This window comes from Triticum urartu, chromosome 6 (genome assembly GCF_003073215.2).
Source record: "Triticum urartu cultivar G1812 chromosome 6, Tu2.1, whole genome shotgun sequence".
NCBI classification, from domain to species: Eukaryota; Viridiplantae; Streptophyta; class Magnoliopsida; order Poales; family Poaceae; genus Triticum; species Triticum urartu.
Window position 1 is genome coordinate 207,763,985 of NC_053027.1, and position 19,307 is coordinate 207,783,291.

The following is a 19,307-nucleotide window of genomic DNA, read 5'->3' on the forward strand; positions in this document are numbered from 1 at the left end:
CATGGAACGGAGGGAGTATAACCTTGCTATGCTCCACTTACCTCAAATTGATTGCTGTAGGAACCTGTTCCGAGGCTAGATGTCATATGTGGTGTGAAGAAACAGGACCGCGGGCATCCAAAGTTCTATCATGCCAATTTCTTGGTGCATTATGACGATGTTTCTTCAGCGCGTGTGCTCTTCTTCGCTGAAGTGTGGCAGTCGAGCTTTCGGGCCAAACAAATTAGATCGAAACCTAACACATCTGTGAATCTGGTTACTCGACCGTGCACTAGATACAGTCGCCGAGTTGAATCTAGTGCACAATTCATCAAGGTTTACAGTAAATCTAGTCGGAAGGAAGCGAAAACATCATTTTGTTGTCCGCTGCCTTATTACAGTCCGGACCATCCATACCTTGGTAAATGCATTCTATGAACTTACCGGAATGTAATATTTAGATTGATTTCCTTTAACGAATCGATTATAACAGATTTGAGGTCATTGCTAGGCCTGCTTCATGCATGTCCTAATCTCCTTTTATCAATATGCAGGACGTTGCTCTATCTGTGAACCTATTTTGAGCAAAATTGTGCATCCACCATCCGGGAATCATATTGGGGCAGATAGCAGCCAACTTGGGGAACTCTTGGAATATTTGAATATCCGGGATTATAATCCTTCTGCTGCTGATAGCATAACGGAGTCAGATTTTGTATACTTTGATTGCCATAGGGATGCCAAGTTTGCAGAAGTTCTCAATGAGAGACGCTCTTCGGAGGAGAAGAAGCCGATCATCCGCTGGTCCTAATTATGACAAGTTTCCAGAAGTTGCAACAGGAGAGGTATCTATAGCACAATGCTCTGATTCCGACTTTCCCTCGAATCCTCGTGCTTCAGTGATGGGTGCCAGTGTTCTCAAAGGCAGTCAGCAAGAGTCAGAGATCATTAGCATTTGCAAGCAGATTAATAATGAGACTCTACAGATAACAAGCTGCTAGTTTGCAAATTCATATCCAGAAAGAAATTCGACTTCATAAAAACTTACATCATATAGATCTCCACCCAGCTTATGACAAGAAAGGAGATGTTTTAGGGCCTTGCAAAGATTAACAGGATGACCCTCTTTCACAATTAAAATATGATAAATGCACTACCCAGCTTATTTGGCTGAATTTCTTCGGTGTACCTTTGTCAAGAGCAGGAACTGAAACACCATGAGGAATGCACATAGCTACTCTGTGTTAGCTAACTGTGATCTCCACAGATAGGTTCAGTGGATCATTCTTTTTAGAAACTTTATGCAAGGGCAGGGGTTCCTGCATTTCATTAAGAAGAGAGCTGGTCCAGTTCATAAGAAAAACCGGACCAAAAAACCCAACATTCTCGGTTAATCAGGGAAAACCAAAGGAAAATCCAAAAAAAGGGAAAAGAAGGCACTAGAGCTTGGGGATAGGGACAAGATAAATGCAGTATCAAGGGACATCGTCAGAACCAAACACCAGAGCGCCTAGGCCCAATGCAGTTAGGCGAGGCTCAAGTGCAACCAAACTGACCACCACTCGCCGAAGAGTCCAAATCATACGACTCTTCTCTCTCGGCCTCAGAGTATCATATGCTAATATTATTGTGTGGAGAACATCCTCAAGGTCCAACTTTAAATTGTGGATCATGAAAGCAATAACGTTTGTTATGTTGACATACTACTACATGTTATTCAAAGAGCCAGAAACCAATATCAGACCACCATGCAAGATGAAAAATAGTTTCCTGCCGCATACCTTTTCCTTTTGGATGAATGGTCCTGCTGCATGCCTTGAATAGTAGTTGTATCATTTTCAAGGTGAAAATTTACAACGGGATTCATGCAAAAAATAGTTTTTTAATCTTTCTTACATGTTATGTCGCTCGATTGAGACTTGATTATGTCTTATCGACTGAGACTCAGAGTAACGCCCAAAATGCGGCTATATCTCCCACGTGTCGGGACATGACTTAGAAGCATAACTGCATTTTGGTTTTGTCGCAAGAAGGGTCATCTTCACACAACCCCATGTAATGAATAAGGAAAGGATAAATAGTTGGCTTACAATCGCCACGTCACACAATGATCAAATAATTCATACATCATTCAGAGTACACACATAGTCCGACTACAGACAAATCCAAATGAAAAGAAGATAACCCCAAATGCTAGATCCCCGATAGTCCCAACCGGGTGCCACTACTGATCATCAGGAAACGAAACATAGTAATGACCAAGGTCCTCGTCGAACTTCCACTTGAGTTCGGTAGCATCACCTGCACTGGTATCATCGACACCTGCAACTGTTTTGATAGTATCTGTGAGTCACGAGGACTCAGCAATCTCGAAACCCGCAAGATCAAGACTATTTAAGCTTATGGGTAGGATGTGTTTATGGGGTGGAGATGCAGCAAGCGCTAAGCGAATATGGTGGCTAACATACGAGTACAAGAGTAAGAAGAGAAACTACTCAACGGTCGCGAAACTAGAAGTGATCAAGAAGTGATCCTGAACTACTTACGTTCATACATAACCCCACCGTGTTCACTTCCCGAACCTCATCGGAAAGAGACCATCACGATTACACACGCGGTTGGTGTCTTTTAATTAAGTCAAGTGTCAAGTTTTCTACAATCGGATATTAGCAAATTCCCATCTGCCACATAACCGCGGGCACGGCTCTCGAAAGTTTAAAACCCTGCAGGGGTGTCCCAACTTAGCCCATGACAAGCTCACGATCGGCGGAGACAATCCTCCATCGCGGGACACCCCGAGTATTCTCGGAATCCCGGTGCACAAGCTCTTCGAAGAAAGGAAAACTATCCCAATGTGACGCCCCAAGACCGGTGCTCCAGATGCCTTCCAGGGATTTCGAGTTTCGTCATGTGTTTTGTTTGGTTCGTTGCATTCATCTTTGCATCATTTGCATTGCATCATGTCTTCATACCATCATTTTCTCAAACTAACAAAAACTCAACTAAATAAATTGCATGGATCTTCGGTCCATTTAAACCAAGGGAATTCACATGATGATTCTCTTTATAACATAGCCTCCTAATAATTATGGAGCTATTATAAATATTCCATTCTTTTGGAATTAACCATAACACACATGCAAAAACAATTCCCATGCCTATTCCACTTCGAGTTTGACCTTCAAATCTTGTCCACAATTCTTATCACTTTTATCGAGGTTCCTTCAAAAATCCTCATCATTTTTGGCACTTCAAAACCCTAGTCCTAGTTCAAACCATTCGATTAAATTCAAATGAGTTTGAATTTAAACTTTGTAATACTGGCCATTCCTATTTTCTCGGAGCAAGCACATTTTAGTGAGTCCGGGAAAATAATCCGCGTGCCCAAATCCTTCCTCTAATCCTTTCTTTTCTCTTCTTTCTTTCTTTGCGGTTTTCTGATTTCTAAAAAGGTTTTTTAAAAAGACTTAAGAGAGAGAGGAGTTCAGCCGAGCAGGCCTCCTGGCCTTTTTCCCCTCCCCATCTAATTGGCCCAAGGCCCAGCCGCCGGCCTCCCTAGCCCTCTAGGCCCAGTCGGGCTCCCGAACCCTAGCCTCAACCACCCCGATCCCCATCTCCCTCGATCTCTCCCTCCCGCTCGCCGCCTTTCCTTCCCTCGTCCTTCTACCGACGACATCACGCCAGGAGCCCGTGCCTCGCTCCGCTGCATAGCGCAGCCGCCGCTGCCTCCCCATGCCCTTGCAGCCCCACGCCGTCCTGCCGCCGTCGGCGACCACTACCTTGACCCGCCGAGCGCCTCTCCCACCTGCACCTCGTCGCGCCTCTGCTGCCGCCTCGCCGCCACCCGGGCTCCTCCTGCACCTCAAGCCCGACGCCCGATCCCGCGACCTCCGCCACCTCGACATCCCATGGCGCCTCGCCGGCCGATCTGGCCCCGTCGTCCGAACTCCTCCATCGCCGCCCTCGCCGGAGAAGCAAGCCAGGCCGGAGCCCCGTTGGTCGCCCCTCGCCTTGCCGCCGTCGAGCTGCGCCGCAGCGTCGACCAGCGCCGGCCTCGCCCTCTCCCTCACGCGCTGTCAAGTTCCTGGACCTGTTGCTGCTCCGTGCATCGCCCCGCGCTCGCTGGTGCCTTCAGCCACCCGAGGAGTCCGTCCATGGCGCCGCCCCTTCCCCGCGCCCGATCTGCTCCAGTCGCCGCCGGCTTCTTCGCTGCTGCTGCTGTTTTGCTTCTGCTGCTGCATCTCCGGCCATCCCCGTCGTCCGCAGGCAACCGCGCCCGTTGACTGCGATGCCTGCTGCTGCCGCTGTTTTCCCCCTATCAAACGAACGAGTAGCGCCTTCCGGGGTTTTGGCCAAGTTCCCGCTCCGATGAACGTTTTGGAATTGCCAAGTCAAACTACAACGCGAAGACCATGTACAACTACTGATCCTGTGGATGTTAGGAAGTACCTTTACCGACAACCTGAACATCTACGTAACGTGTACCACCACCTTCGTCTTCGAAATCGCTAAGAACGACAAGTACCTTGACGCCCGATGCATAGAACAACTACCATCGCCGACGACCCGGGTAGCAGAAATGCCAAGTACCCCTTCAAGCTGACGAGGCCGGCAAGTTCGAAGACCCCAAGTACCTCTTCGAAACGACCGAGTACCACTACCGTCGACCCTCGAAGACCCCATGGACGTCAAGTTCCTTGTTGTGACCCCGAACACATACGGAGTGTGTACAACTATGAACATGAATGACTACCGTCGCCACGAGAACGACTACTTCCCACAACGACCCGTGAACGACTATTTCCCTTGATGAACTCGATACGCTTTGAAAACGCACGCTTCGAAGGTATAACCCCGAGACGACCGTCCGATAACGATTGCTTGTGTTGTATGAGGTGCACCCTTTGTTTGCACCGTGTCTGTAGTGTCTCTCGCTTCCATGCCATCGACTCATGGGAACCCGGAATCCGGGATCACCCCACCGTTCATCGCATGACACGCTCCTGTCACACTTTCTTTTGCACCGGCATCTCAATCGAGTTACCGGAACCGGAATGTTGCCGTGGCACCATTTCCGTTGTCGTTGCCGTGGCACCCCTTTCGTTTCTGTCACGATGATAAATGCTTCATATCATGTTCATGTCAACCTTTTCATAAATTTGCATAACTTTCACATGTCATCCGCATCATGATAATAACACCAAGAATGTTTTAAATTGTTGTTTGCATTAAATTGCTAAATGCACATGGGGATTTACCGGAATTGTTGTTTGATATTTCTGGCCTCATTTAAAATGCCTAACTGTGTTTTTTTACTCATGCTTCACCCTCTTGCCATGTTTAAACAACATTTAATATTGTTGAGTACGTAACGAGAGAGAACTAAACAAATGTATGTGGTGTTTCGTCAATATGCAACTCGTTGCATATTGAGCTCCACTTAATTTGTAGTATTGTTTGTGCACTTTGCCATGCCATGCCTCTTTAAACTGGACATGCATCATTCTTGTTTGTGCATCATGCCATGTTTATGCTTGTTGGTTTACTATGTTGATTGCTTCTTTTCGTTTTGCTTCTCTCATTAGCTTTAGTTTTGTTCCAGAGTTGTGAGGATTCGTTCGACTACGTCCGTTTGTCTTCATGGACTCGTTCTTCTTCCTTGCGGGATCTCAGGCAAGATGACCATACCCTCGAAATCACTTCTATCTTTGCTTGCTAGTTGTTCGCTCTATCGCTATGTCACGCTACCTACCACTTGTTATATCATGCTTCCCATATTGCCATGTCAAGCCTCTAACCCACCTTCCTAGCAAACCATTGTTTGGCTATGTTACCGCTTTTGCTCAGCCCCTCTTATAGCGTTGTTAGTTGCAGGTGAAGATGAAGTTTGTTCCATGTTGGAACATGGATATTGTTGGGATATCATATTACCTCTTATTTAATTAATGCATCTATATACTTGGTAAAGGGTGGAAGGCTCGGCCGTATGCTTGGTGTTTTGTTCCACTCTTGCCGCCCCTAGTTTTCCGTCATACCGGTGTTATGTTCCTTGATTTTGCGTTCCTTACGCAGTTGGGTGTTATGGCAACCCCTTGACAGTTCGCCTTGAATAAAACTCCTCAGCAAGGCCCAACCTTGGTTTTAACATTTGCCACCTAAGCCTTTTTCCCTTGGGTTCTGCAGACTCAAGGGTCATCTTTATTTTAAACCCCCGGGCCAGTGCTCCTCTGAGTGTTGGTCCAACCTGTCAACCGCCGGTGGCTACCAGGGGCAACTCTGGACTGGCCTACCGAAAGTTTGGGCAGTCCTGTGTGCCCTGAGAACGAGATATGTGCAGCTCCTATCGGAATTTGTCGGCACATTCGGGCGGCTTTGCTGGTCTTGTTTTACCATTGTCGAAATGTCTTATAACCGGGATTCCGAGACTGATCGGGTCTTCCTGGGAGAAGGAATATCCTCCGTTGACCATGAGAGCTTGTGATGGGTTAAGTTGGGACACCCCTGCAGGGTTTAAACTTTCGAAAGCCGTGCCCGTGGTTATGTGGCAGATGGGAATTTGTTAATGTCCGGTTGTAGAGAACTTGATACTTGACTTAATTAAAATGAATCAACCGCGTGTGTAGCCATGATGGTCTCTTTTCGGCGGAGTCCGGAAAGTGAACACAGTCTTGTGTTATGCTTGAACGTAAGTAGTTTCAGGATCACTTCTTGATCACTTCTAGCTTCACGACCGTTGCATTGCTTCTCTTCTCGCTCTTATTTGCGTATGTTAGTCACTATATATGCTTAGTGCTTGCTGCAGCTCCACCTCACTACCTTATCCTACCCATAATATTAAATAGTCTTGATCTCGCAGGTGTGAGATTGCCGAGTCCTCATGACTCACAGATACTTCCAAACAGTTGCAGGTGCCGATGATACCAGTGCAGGTGACGCAACCGAGCTCAAGCGGGAGCTCAATGAAGATCTTGGTCATTGTTTTGTTTTGTTTCCTTTTGATCAGTAGCGGAGCCCTTTTGGGATGATCAGGGATCTAGCATTTGGGGTTGTCTTCCTTTATTTTGGTTCCGTAGTCGGACCTTTGATTGTACTTTGGATGATGTATGAATTATTTATGTATTGTGTGAAGTCGCGATTGTAAGCCAACTCTTTATCCCTTTCTTATTTAGTACATGACATGTGTGAAGATTACCCCTCTTGCGACAAGCCTACCATGCGACTATGCCTCTAAGTCGTTCCCCGACACGTGGGAGATATAGCTGCATTGTAGATGTTACACCCAAGGAGATCTCCCAGTGAGTTAGATCCGTGTCTAGAGCTGTGCGCTCTCTATCTACGGACTCATCCGTCTATGCGAAGTGGACGATAGCCAAAGAGCGGCACCGCCGACTGCTAGGTAGGTGGACCAACACTCATGTCGAGCACTGGGCCGAGGGTTGATTAAGAGTCCACGGGTTAATTACTCCCTATGCACAATTTTAGTTGTTATTAGGCAAATGGTAAAACCAATGTTGGATCTCCTCGGGAAAGCTTTACTTTAGGCGAACATACAAGGGGGGCTCATAACACCCTGATCGTGTTAGGAACGCAAAATTCAAGGAACATAACACCGGTATGATGGAAACTAAGGCGGCAAGAGTGGAACAAAACACCAAGCAAAAGGCCAAGCCTTCCACCCTTTACCAAGTATATAGATGCATTAATTAAATAAAAGATATTGTGATATCTTAACATATCCATGTTCCAACATGGAACAACCTGCACTGCACCTGTTGGGGAACGCAGTAATTTCAAAAAAAAATCCTACACACATGCAAGATCTATCATGGTGATGCATAGCAACGAGAGGGAAGAGTGTTGTCCACGTACCCTCGTAGACCGTAAGCGAAGGCGTTATGACAACGCGGTTGATGTAGTCGGACGTGAAAGTGCAACTATCCCTGGGTGGTTTTGGTAATTCCTAACAACATATAGCTCATTCAGCTAATACTATTTCAAGATAAATATTTCAGGAAAGCTCAATGATTGGCATGGCATGGATTAGAAATGTGGACCCCTCAAAATGCTAAGGACAAAAGATTGGCTCAAGCTCTAAAGCTCAAGACTCTACATTTTACCTTTTAGTGATCCAAGATCACATTGAGTCCATAGGAAAAACCAATACTATTAAAAGGGGATGAGGTGTTGCTTAATGGGTTACTTGCTCAAAATGCTTAGTGATATGCTCCAAAACCCTCAACCACTTTCTCATATCCACATATGTCCCAAACCAAAAGTCAAACTCGGCCCCACTGAAACTTTCTATCCGGCGCCACCGAGTTCAGTTGACATAGCCACTGCCACAAAACCCTAGTCTTTTCGGTCTCACCGAGATGGGATTGTAAACTCTCTGTTCCCCTTCGTAACATTTCGGTCCAACCGAAATGAGCGATCGGTCCCACCGAGTTCGCAATGCAAACTCTCGGTTTCCCCTTCGTAATGTTTTGGTCTCACCGAGATGAGCAAATCGGTCCCACCAAGTTTGCCTGACCAACTCTCTGGTTAGCTTATTACCAAAGTCGGTCTCATTGAGTCTGTGTAATCGGTCTCACCGAGATTACGTTATGCCCTAACCCTGATGAAATCGGTCTCACCGAGTTGACATGCCGGTCCCACCGAAAATCCTAACATTCACATTTTGAACTAAATCGGTCCAACCAAGTTTCATTATTCGGTCCCACCGAGTTTGGTGATTTGTGTGTAACGATTAGATTTTGTGTGGAGGCTATAAATACCCCTCCACCCACTCTTTATTCGTGAGGAGAGCCATCAGAACATGCCTACACTTCCATCATACATTTTTTTGAGAGAGAACCACCTACTCATGTGTTGAGGTCAAGATATTCCATTCCTACCATATGAATCTTGATCTCTAGCCTTCTCCAAGTTGCTTTCCACTCAAATCATATTTTCACCAAATCCAAATCCGCGCGAGAGAGATTTGAGTGTTGGGGAGACTATCATTTGAAGCACAAGAGCAAGGAGTTCATCATCAACACACCATCTATTACCTTTTGGAGAGTGGTGTCTCCTAGATTGGTTAGGTGTCACTTGGGAGCCTCCGTCAAGATTGTGGAGTTGAACCAAGAAGTTTGCACGGGCAAGGAGATCACCTACTTCGTGAAGATCTACCCTAGTGAGGCAAGTCCTTCGTGGGCGATGGCCATGGTGGGATAGACAAGGTTACTTCTTCGTGGACCCTTCATGGGTGGAGCCCTCCGTGGACTCGCGCAACCGTTACCCTTCGTGCGTTGAAGTCTCCATCAACGTGGATGTACGATAGCACCACCTATCAGAACCACGCCAAAAATCTCCGTGTCTACATTGCGTTTGCTTCCTCCAAACTCCTCCCTTTACCTTCATGTGCAATGTTTTACATTCTGCTGCTATACTCTTAGACTTGCATGTGTAGGTTGATTGCTTGACTAGTGCTAAGTTGCTAGAATCTGCCAAGACCTAAAATTGGGAAAAGGCTAGATTTTTATTTGGTCAAGTAGTCTAATAACCCCCCCTCTAGACATAGTTTTGGTCTCCATTTACCTTGATTTCCATAGCTTTTGGTGATCATAGCCTTGGTTTCACAACCTAGGAGAGTATGGTGTCTAGCGATGGAAATTACCACCATAGAGGTCCTTACTTTGATGGTACTAATTTTGCTAGTTGGAAGCATAAGATGAAAAATGCATATTCTTGGACATAACCCCGCCGTTTGGGCTATTGTGTGTATTGGCTTGCAAGGTGAATTCTTTGATGGGAGAGAACCAAACTGTGAAGCTACCGTGGAAGAGTTGAAGATGCTGCAATACAATGCTCAAACTTGTGATATTATCTTCAACGGATTGTGCCCCGAAGAATTCAACAAAATCAACTGTCTTGAGAATGCAAAGCAAATTTGGGATACTTTGATTGATACGCACGAAGGTACCGACTCCGTCAAGGAATCCAAATTGTATGTGCTTCAAAGTCAACTTGACAAGTTCAAAATGAAGGATGGTGAAGGTGTCGCTGAAATGTACTCTAGTCTTGCTCTCATCACAAATGAGATTACCGGCTTAGGAAGTGAAGAGATGACCGATAGATTCATCATCAAGAAGATCCTAAGAGCCCTGGATGGAAAATATGATACCGTGTGCACGTTGATCCAAATGATGCCCAATTACAAAGATCTCAAGCCAACGAAAGTCATTGGAAGAATTGTTGCTCATGAGATGTCACTTAAGGATAAGGAAGAGCTTCACAACAAGTCAAGTGGTGCTTACAAAGCCTCATGTGATGCTCCCACATCATCAAGTGAGAAACAAGCCTTCAATGAAGAATTGAGCCTAATGGTGAAGAACTTCAACAAGTTCTACAAGAGTAGAAGCAAGGAGAGAAGTTCCAAGTCAAGGTCCTACAATGACAAAAGATCTTCGAGTCGTGAACGTAATTGCTACAATTATGGAAGACCCGGGCACTACTCCAATGAGTGTATGGCTCCCTACAAAAGAAGAGAAGATTCTCCCAAAAGAAGAAGTAGAAGAGAAGAATCACCACCAAGAGAGAGAAGAAGTAGAGATGATCGTTATGAACGAAGAACATCACAGAGAAGCAAGGATTTGGAAAGGAAGGACAAATCATCAAGGATCTACACAAAACGAAGACATCAAGCTCATGTTGGTGAATGGGTATCCAGCTCCGACTCCAACAATCATTCCGAGAGAAGTTATCACTCCGACTCCGAATATACTCAAGATGAAGGTGTTGCCGGTCTAGCAGTTGTGTCAACCAACTCCTACGACATATTTGAGTCACCAAATGAAGGAATTGGAAGATGCTTCATGGCTAAAGGCCCAAAGGTATCACACCCTGAGTATGTTGATTTCAATAGTGATGAAGATGATTTGCTAGGTGATGATGATTTACTTGTTGACAATTCTAGTGATGAAAACTATGATGAACTTGCTATTAATCATGCTAATCAAGATAAAACGAATGACGATGATACGAAGGAGATTGAGCATCTAACTAAAGAACTAAACACTCTAAAGTTACCTCATGAAACTACCTTGGAAAATCATCGAGAGCTTTTAAAGACTCATGAAAAGTTACGTTTTGAAAAGCTCAATCTTGAGCAAGAGCATGGGTTCTTAAAAGCGATCAATGATGATCTTCGCAACAAAAGTTCTTCTTACATTGCCAAGCATTTACTCTTGTCTACTTACATGCCACAAGTTAAATCTAGCAACAAGAGTAAGAAAGATTCTTCTTCTATAGTAACAATAATCATGCTAAATCCAATGTTGTTGCTTCTAGTAGTTCTATTGATTCCACTAATGATTCTCTTAGCCAAGTTACACTTGAGCAAGAAAATAGCTTATTGAAGGGAATTATAGAGAAATGTGTTTACAAGAGCCTTGCCGGAAGTAAGCAATTTGAGGAAATTGTACGCAAGCAAGGAAGACACCGGAAGAATCAAGGAATTGGTTTTGAACGAAGGTTCAATGCCAATGGAGTTGAGTGGGAAGAAGATCAATACCTCAAGACGAAGTTTGTTCCTCAACAAGAGAAGTATGATCCTACTTCTTTCTAAGGAACACAAGCTCAAGATGATCTTCCATCACAAGACCACAAGCAAAAAGGCAAGGACAAGCTTCAAGAGGAGATTGATGCATTTGAAGAAGCTCCCAAGGCCTTGGTCAAGTGGGTTCCCAAGACTACATCAATTTCCACTTCATCAAGTACGACTACAACTCCAAGGATTCCCATCAAAATGGTGTGGATCCTGAAGAAAAAAACTAGAGAGTTCTTGAGGGTGACTCCGCCAACATACTTCACTCATATCTTTTGGCAAGGACATGTGCAAACAACTTCCATATCTTGCACTAGTTCAAGGAGTCACAAACCCTCTTGTTAGTAAGACAAGGGACAAAGTAACCTAATGCTTTCATGGACATCATCTTATGTGAACATCACTCTATGTCTATGGATATCCTTGTTTGTTCCTTGTGGGACTAACCCATGTAGGTATTGAAAGTGCAACTCACTCCAATGGATTGCTCCAAATGACCTACATCAACATTGAGCATCTACATCTTCAACACCTACATGAAGTCGTCATCGACAAAACCCAAGGTTAGTTCATCCCTCTTAGGGGGGATATCACATCTAGGGGGAGCTTTACTCTAATCAATTGAGCTAAAGCAACTCTAATGGTGTGAACACAATAATGCTTTATGTAAAAGTGGCAACCCCACTTGTGCTTAAACGATGAGTATGACCTACGATCAAATGTTCTCATTTGACTCCTCAGTCAATATACTCATATATAGATGACCTAGTTATCGCCAATTGCTTGATAGATGCTAGAGTGTTTGTGCATGCTTTGCCACACATTTCATTTGCCATTTTATTGTGTGAGCATGTTGGTTGCATATTTTACTCATTCGAGGACATCCACTTGTTGTTTTGATTGTTTGGCGTTTTTCTCTTTTGCCAAGTGGATGGACAAGTGTTGGGGATATTACCACCGGGCGTAAACCGGGTAGGAGAGGCCGGATTATCCAATGATGGTTGCTTTATTCAAAGGCCCATGAAGACAAGGATGGTGGCGCTTCAGGAAGACCCAAGGCCCAAAGGCCGGTTAAGGCCTGTAGACATGAACCGGCATGAATATGTAACTTGTATTGTAAGTTAGAAGGAATAGAGACCGAGCGGGACACGTTTATGATCCGGCCTCGGGACTCTGTAAACCGGCGGGCGTCAACCTATGTATATAAAGGGACGACCCGGCGGCGGTTTAGGGACAACAGACAACAACTCGAGAGCCAGGCAAAGCGGATTCGCTCCCTGGTCATCGAAACCCCTGCAATTCCACCACAACTAGACGCAGGCTTTTACCTTCATCGAAGGGGCCGAACTAGTATAAAAACTATCATGTCCCTTGTCCGGTTTAACCCCTTTAAGCTAACCCGTAGCGATGGCTCCATGACTAAGTCCTTTCACGAGGACATCTGCCGTGACAAAACCACGACAACAAGAATGCCTAAGAACCCCCTCTAGCTATCTATGCTTTCCTTGTCTCAGACTCTATTCATGCTACATCACAAAGTTTGATCAAGTCAGATTCGAACCACTCCGTGTGAGGAGCACTCAGAGTCCCTGATTCGTCATAGACTTAAACTTCCAAAATCTCTTTGTGCATTTCGGTATGACCGAGTCATCCACTTCGGTCACACCGAGTTCACTAAGTTCATCTAGGTTTTCCATCTCGGTGCAACCAATTTGAACCTTTCGGTCACACCGATTTGCAGTAACCGCTTGCGATTCTGCATCTCGGTGCCACTGAGTTGTTCCACTCGGTCACACCGACAGGGTCGGGATATATATACCCACGGGTGAGATTTTGGAAATTTCTTCAAACTCCTCAGCCCGCGTGTCTGTCCTGCTCTGCCTCCTCAGGTCTCCGAATCATCTCCCCGCCGCCAGCGACCTCCCGCCGCTGGTTTCCATCACCGTCAATGGAAATCTGCTCCGCCGTTGCCGCTGTAGCGAACCTCTGCCGAACTAGGGTATGGGTTCGACTCCATGTGCTAATTCCTTAACTCTGATTCATAGCACATTGCTTTGCCATGATCATGACCACGTATGCAAACAATCCATCCACTAAAAACTTCCTTTAGGTTAGATTGGATTTGAAAATTTAGGGTTAGGTCTCCGCCGAACTCATCTCGGACTGACCGAGTTGTAGAAATCGGTCTCACCAATTTGGCTTAGGCCATAGCACATGCATTTTCGGTCTGACCGAGAATTGCAAATCGGTGTGACCGAGTTCGATTCTCTGTAATCCTAGCAGTCTCGGTGCCACCAAACTGTGACTCGGTCTGACCGAGTTCACTAGTTTAGGTTCCAAAAGCTGCTTCAGTATCACCGAGTTTATCAAATCGGTAGCTCCAAAATGCTTTATGTGGAGAACTAAAACTAAGTTTTCGACTTATCTATTTTGAAAAAACTCTACACTTTGTGATGATCATCCACTTTACCTCATCTAAATCTATTCACAGGGTTTTCTGTCAGTGATTGCCAAGATGTCTGACCAGAGTGACAGTCAGAACAGATCTGAAGAACATGTGCAATTGAGTGAGGGTTCAGATCCCTCAAGCAACTATGACGAGGGCAGTAGAAGCACACCTAGTAACTTGCCCAAGGCAGCCACTAGAGCAAGGAAGAAGAGAACCTCGGACTCTGAGGATGAAGATTATGTGGCTGTTGAGGATGAGGCCACCTCAAAGAAGAAAGTCTTGAAGAAGGAATATGGGTCAGCTGCTACAACAAAGCTAGGCTTGAACAAGAAGGCACTAGCAAAAAGGATCCCTATGTCTAAGGCCAGAGCCTCCACTCAAGAAATTATGGAGTTCACTCTTGAACCCAAAGAGGCTAGAGAAGGCAAGAAGAGAAAGGAGAGGGTCAAGAAGACCACTACCAGAGTCCTAGGGAGATCATCCATGTTTAAGGATGCCGCAGAAGAAGAGGAAGAGGAAGAGGATGCTCCAACACCCAAAGCTGAGAAGCTTATGGGAGATGCAATCAAGTCAGGGGCTGCAACATCAAAGCCCTAGTCTGCTCCCAAAGCTCAAGCTCAGAAGTCAAAGCCCAAGAGAAAAACTAGAAGTATTCCTGCAGAAGAGAAGAACAAGGCCCCAGTGCCTCAAGCTGAAGAAGAGGATGATGCGTCTCTTGTTTTGAGGAAATTGAAACCCAAGATCCTCTACCACAATGATGCTCATCCAGTGGCTGAAGACATGCACATCAGAAAAGATGCTGGACTGAGATTGTGGAGACAGTCTGATCCCTATGCTGTGAGGAGAAGGACTGCAGTTGATTACAGATTTCATACCAAAGAACAGCAAGACTTCTATGAGACAATTTTTGAGACAATTTTGCTTGACAAGAAGCCCATTGTTTGTGACATGAGATGGGTTGATTGGGAATACATCAAGGAGAATGAAGATCACTTCCCAGGAGTATATGACAGCTTCAAAGCATGTGGAGTAGATGAGTTTGTTGGAAAAAAGCTTACAAAATGAAATGATGAGCTGATCATGCAGTTTTACTCCACTACTCACTTTTACCCAGATGGGAAGATAGTTTGAATGTCTGAAGGTACTAGGTACCAATCCACCGTTGAAGAATGGGCCAAGCTGATCAATGCCCCAGAGGAACATGAGGATGACTTGGATGTTTATGCCAAGAAGAAGAAAGACCACAACTCCATGGCAAACATGTACAAAGAGATCCCTGATAAAGCTTTGGAGACTCACAAGCTTGGATCTGTACATTACTTGTTGTCTGGTCTGCCTACCATCAACACCATCCTAAGGCACACATTGCTACCCAAATCAGGAGATCCCAAGATGATCATAGGACATTCCATCAACTTGCTGCAAATCTTTGATGTCCCTTAAAAGTTTAAAGTCATGAGCCTGATTGTAGAGACAATCAAGAGGACAGCTGCTGATCAAAAGAGAAGCTATGGGTATGCTCCACATATCCAGGAGCTCATCAACTCAAAGATGGGCACAGGAACATACTTGTTGGACAAAGAGCACTTACCCTTGCTTCCAGAGTTTGAAGATAATGAAGTCGTAATGAATGAGGATGAACCATCATCAACTCAAGCACAAGAGAAGAGAGCCAAAGCTAAGGCAGAGAAAGCTGCAAGGATGCCAAGTGCAGAAGAAGCATCTCAGGTATACCTCAAGTCAAAACAAGATCAATTGGGCTATCTGATTCAAGCTACACTGAGAATTGAGAAGGGCTTGGCCACCCTGATTCAGAATCAGGAGAGCCTGGAGAGGATTGTTGAATCAAAGTTTTATGATCTTGACCTCAAGGTAACTGAGATACGAACTACAGTTGAGCAGCTCCAGGAGGAAGCAGAAGAGAGGAGAGGGAAGGAAACTACTGATGCTTTTCAGCGAGTACCAAGGAGTCAGAGGTCTGCTGCAGTGCCTGTACCTGATTCTAGAGCTACATCATCTACACCAGCAGCTACAACATCAGTGCCACCTCCAGCAGCCACTCCAGCATCTCCAACTACATCGACAGATGCCTTCGTCCTTGGAGTTATCTCTACACCACCTCCCGAAGACCAAGCCTGAGAGACGCATAGCACGATGCATTTTCAAACTTTTTGGTAACTTGTTGCCAAAGAGGGAGAAATATGTATAGATCATAGGCTTCGAGAGAGAGTGTTTTGCCTTTTATCTCTCTTGTTTTTGGTTGAACCTTTTTTATGCGCTTGGTTGATACACTATGTCTTTGTCTGTGTGAGATACTTGTTTGATCATGTGATTGATCATATGATACCTTAATGCTTTCTTGGATGCTATTATCTATTATATCCCATATATGATCATTCACTTTGCTTGGTGATGAGTGCATGCTTTTAATTTCCATCATTTTGAGTGCTCCACCAAGATGTATGTGACATGTAAGAGTGACCCATGATCCTAATCAATTGTGCATTTGCATTCAAAATCAAATTTTAAATAATACACAAATTTAGGGGGAGCTCTTGCTTATCACATACTTCTCAAAGCGACGATGTATTTCAATCTTATAATCATTTGTCGAAGCTTTGATCCATATGTTGTCATCAATTACCAAAAAGGGGGAGATTGAAAGTGCAACTATCCCTGGGTGGTTTTGGTAATTCCTAACAACATATAGCTTATTGAGCTAATACTATTTCAAGATAAATATTTCAGGAAAGCTCAATGATTGGCATGGCATGGATTAGAAATGTGGACCCCTCAAAATGCTAAGGACAAAAGATTGGCTCAAGATCTAAAGCTCAAGACTCTACATTTTACATTTTAGTGGTCCAAGATCACATTGAGCCCATAGGAAAAGCCAATACTATTAAAAGGGGATGAGGTGTTGCTTAATGGGTTACTTGCTCAAAATGCTTAGTGATATGCTCCAAAACCCTCAACCACTTTCTCATATCCACATATGTCCCAAACCAAAAGTCAAACTCGGCCCCACCGAAACTTTCTATCTGGCGCCACCGAGTTCAGTTGACATAGCCACTGCCACAAAACCCTAGTCTTTTCGGTCTCACCGATAGGGATCTCGGTCTCACCAAGATGGAATTGTAATCTCTCTGTCTCCCTTCATAACATTTCGGTCCAACCGAAATGAGCGATCGGTCCCACCGAGTTCTCAATGCAAACTCTCTGTTTCCCCTTTGTAACATTTCGGTCTCACCGAGATGAGCGAATCGGTCCCACCGAGTTTGCCTGACCAACTCTCTGGTTAGCTTATTACCAAAGTCGGTCTCACTGAGTCTGTGTAATCGGTCTCACCGAGATTATGTTATGCCCTAACCCTAATGAAATCGGTCTCACTGAGTTGACATGTCGGTCCCACCGAAAATCCTAACGTTCATATTTTGAACTAAATCGGTCCAACCGAGTTTCATAATTCGGTCCCACCGAGTTTGGTGATTTGTGTGCAACGGTTAGATTTTGTGTGGAGGCTATAAATACCCCTCCACCCACTCTTCATTCATGAGGAGAGCCATCAGAATATGCCTACACTTCCATCATACATTTTCTGAGAGAGAACCACCTACTCATGTGTTGAGGTCAAGATATTCCATTCCTACCATATGAATCTTGATCTCTAGCCTTCTCCAAGTTGCTTTCCACTCAAATCATCTTTCCACCAAATCCAAATCTGTGAGAGAGAGAGTTGAGTGTTGGGGAGACTATCATTTGAAGCACAAGAGCAAGGAGTTCATCATCAACACACCATCTATTACCTTTTGGAGAGTGGTGTCTCCTAGATTGGTTAGGTGTCACTTGGGAGCCTCCGTCAAGATTGTGGAGTTGAACCAAGAAGTTTGTACGGGCAAGGAGATCGCCTAGTTCATGAAGATCTACCCTAGTGAGGCAAGTCCTTCGTGGGCGATGGCCATGGTGGGATAGACAAGGTTGCTTCTTCGTGGACCCTTCATGGGTGGAGCCCTCCGTGGACTCGCGCAACCGTTGCCCTTCATGGGTTGAAGTCTCCATCAATGTGGATGTACGATAGCACCACCTATCAGAACCATGCCAAAAATCTCCCTGTCTACATTGCGTTTGCTCCCTCCAAATTCCTCCCTTTACCTTCATGTGCAATGTTTTACATTCCGCTGCTATACTCATAGACTTGCATGTGTAAGTTGATTGCTTGACTAGTGCTAAGTTGCTAGAATCTGCCAAGACCTAAAATTGGGAAAAGTCTAGATTTTTATTTGGTCAAGTAGTCTAATGACCCCCCCCTCTAGACATACTTTCGATCCTACAGAACGTCTTCACGATCCAACCGATCCTAGCACTGAAAGTACGACATCTCCGCGATTTGCACACGTTCAGCTCGTTGACGTCCCGCGAACTCTTGATCCAGCTGTGTGTCGAGGGAGAGCTTCGTCAGCATGACAGCGTGATGATGGTCATGATGAAGCTACCGGCGCTGGGCTTCACCTAAGCACTACGACGATATGACCAAGGTGGATTATGGTGGAGGGGGCACCGCACACGGCTGAAAGAAATCTACTTGTGTGTTCTAGGGTGCCCCCTGCCCTCGTATATAAAGGAGCAAGGGGGAGGCTGGCCGACCCTAGGGGCGCGCCAAGGGAGGAGGAATCCTCCTCCTAGTAGGAGTAGGATTCCTCCTTTCCTAGTCCTACTAGGAGGAGAAGGGGAAAGAGGGAAAGGAGAGGAAGAGGAGAAGGAAAGGGGAGTCACGCCCCCCTCGCTAGTCCAATTTGGACTCCCTATAGGGAGGGGTAGCGACTGCCCCTTGTGGGCTGCCTCCCCTCTTCCCTATGGCCCATGTAGGCCCAATCTTTCCCTGGGGGGGTGTCGGTGTCAAAACCGGCGGATCTTGGGTAGGGGGTCCCGAACTGTGCGTCTAAGGTCGATGGTAACATGAGATAGGGGACACGATGTTTGCGCAGGTTCGTGCCCTCTCTATGGAGGTAATACCCTACGTCCTGCTTGATTGATATTGATGAATATGAGTATTACGAGAGTTGATCTACCTCGAGATCGTAATGGCTAAACCCTAGATGCCTAGCTTGTATGGCTATGGTAATGAATATCTCCTCTCTGGACTAAGTCCTCCGGTTTATATAGACACCGGGAGGATCTAGGGTTACACAAGGTCGGTTACAAAGAAAGGAATCTACATGTTTGATCTCCAAGCTTGCCCTCCACGCCAAGGAGAGTCCCATCCGGACATGGGGTAGCCTTCGGTCTTCATGT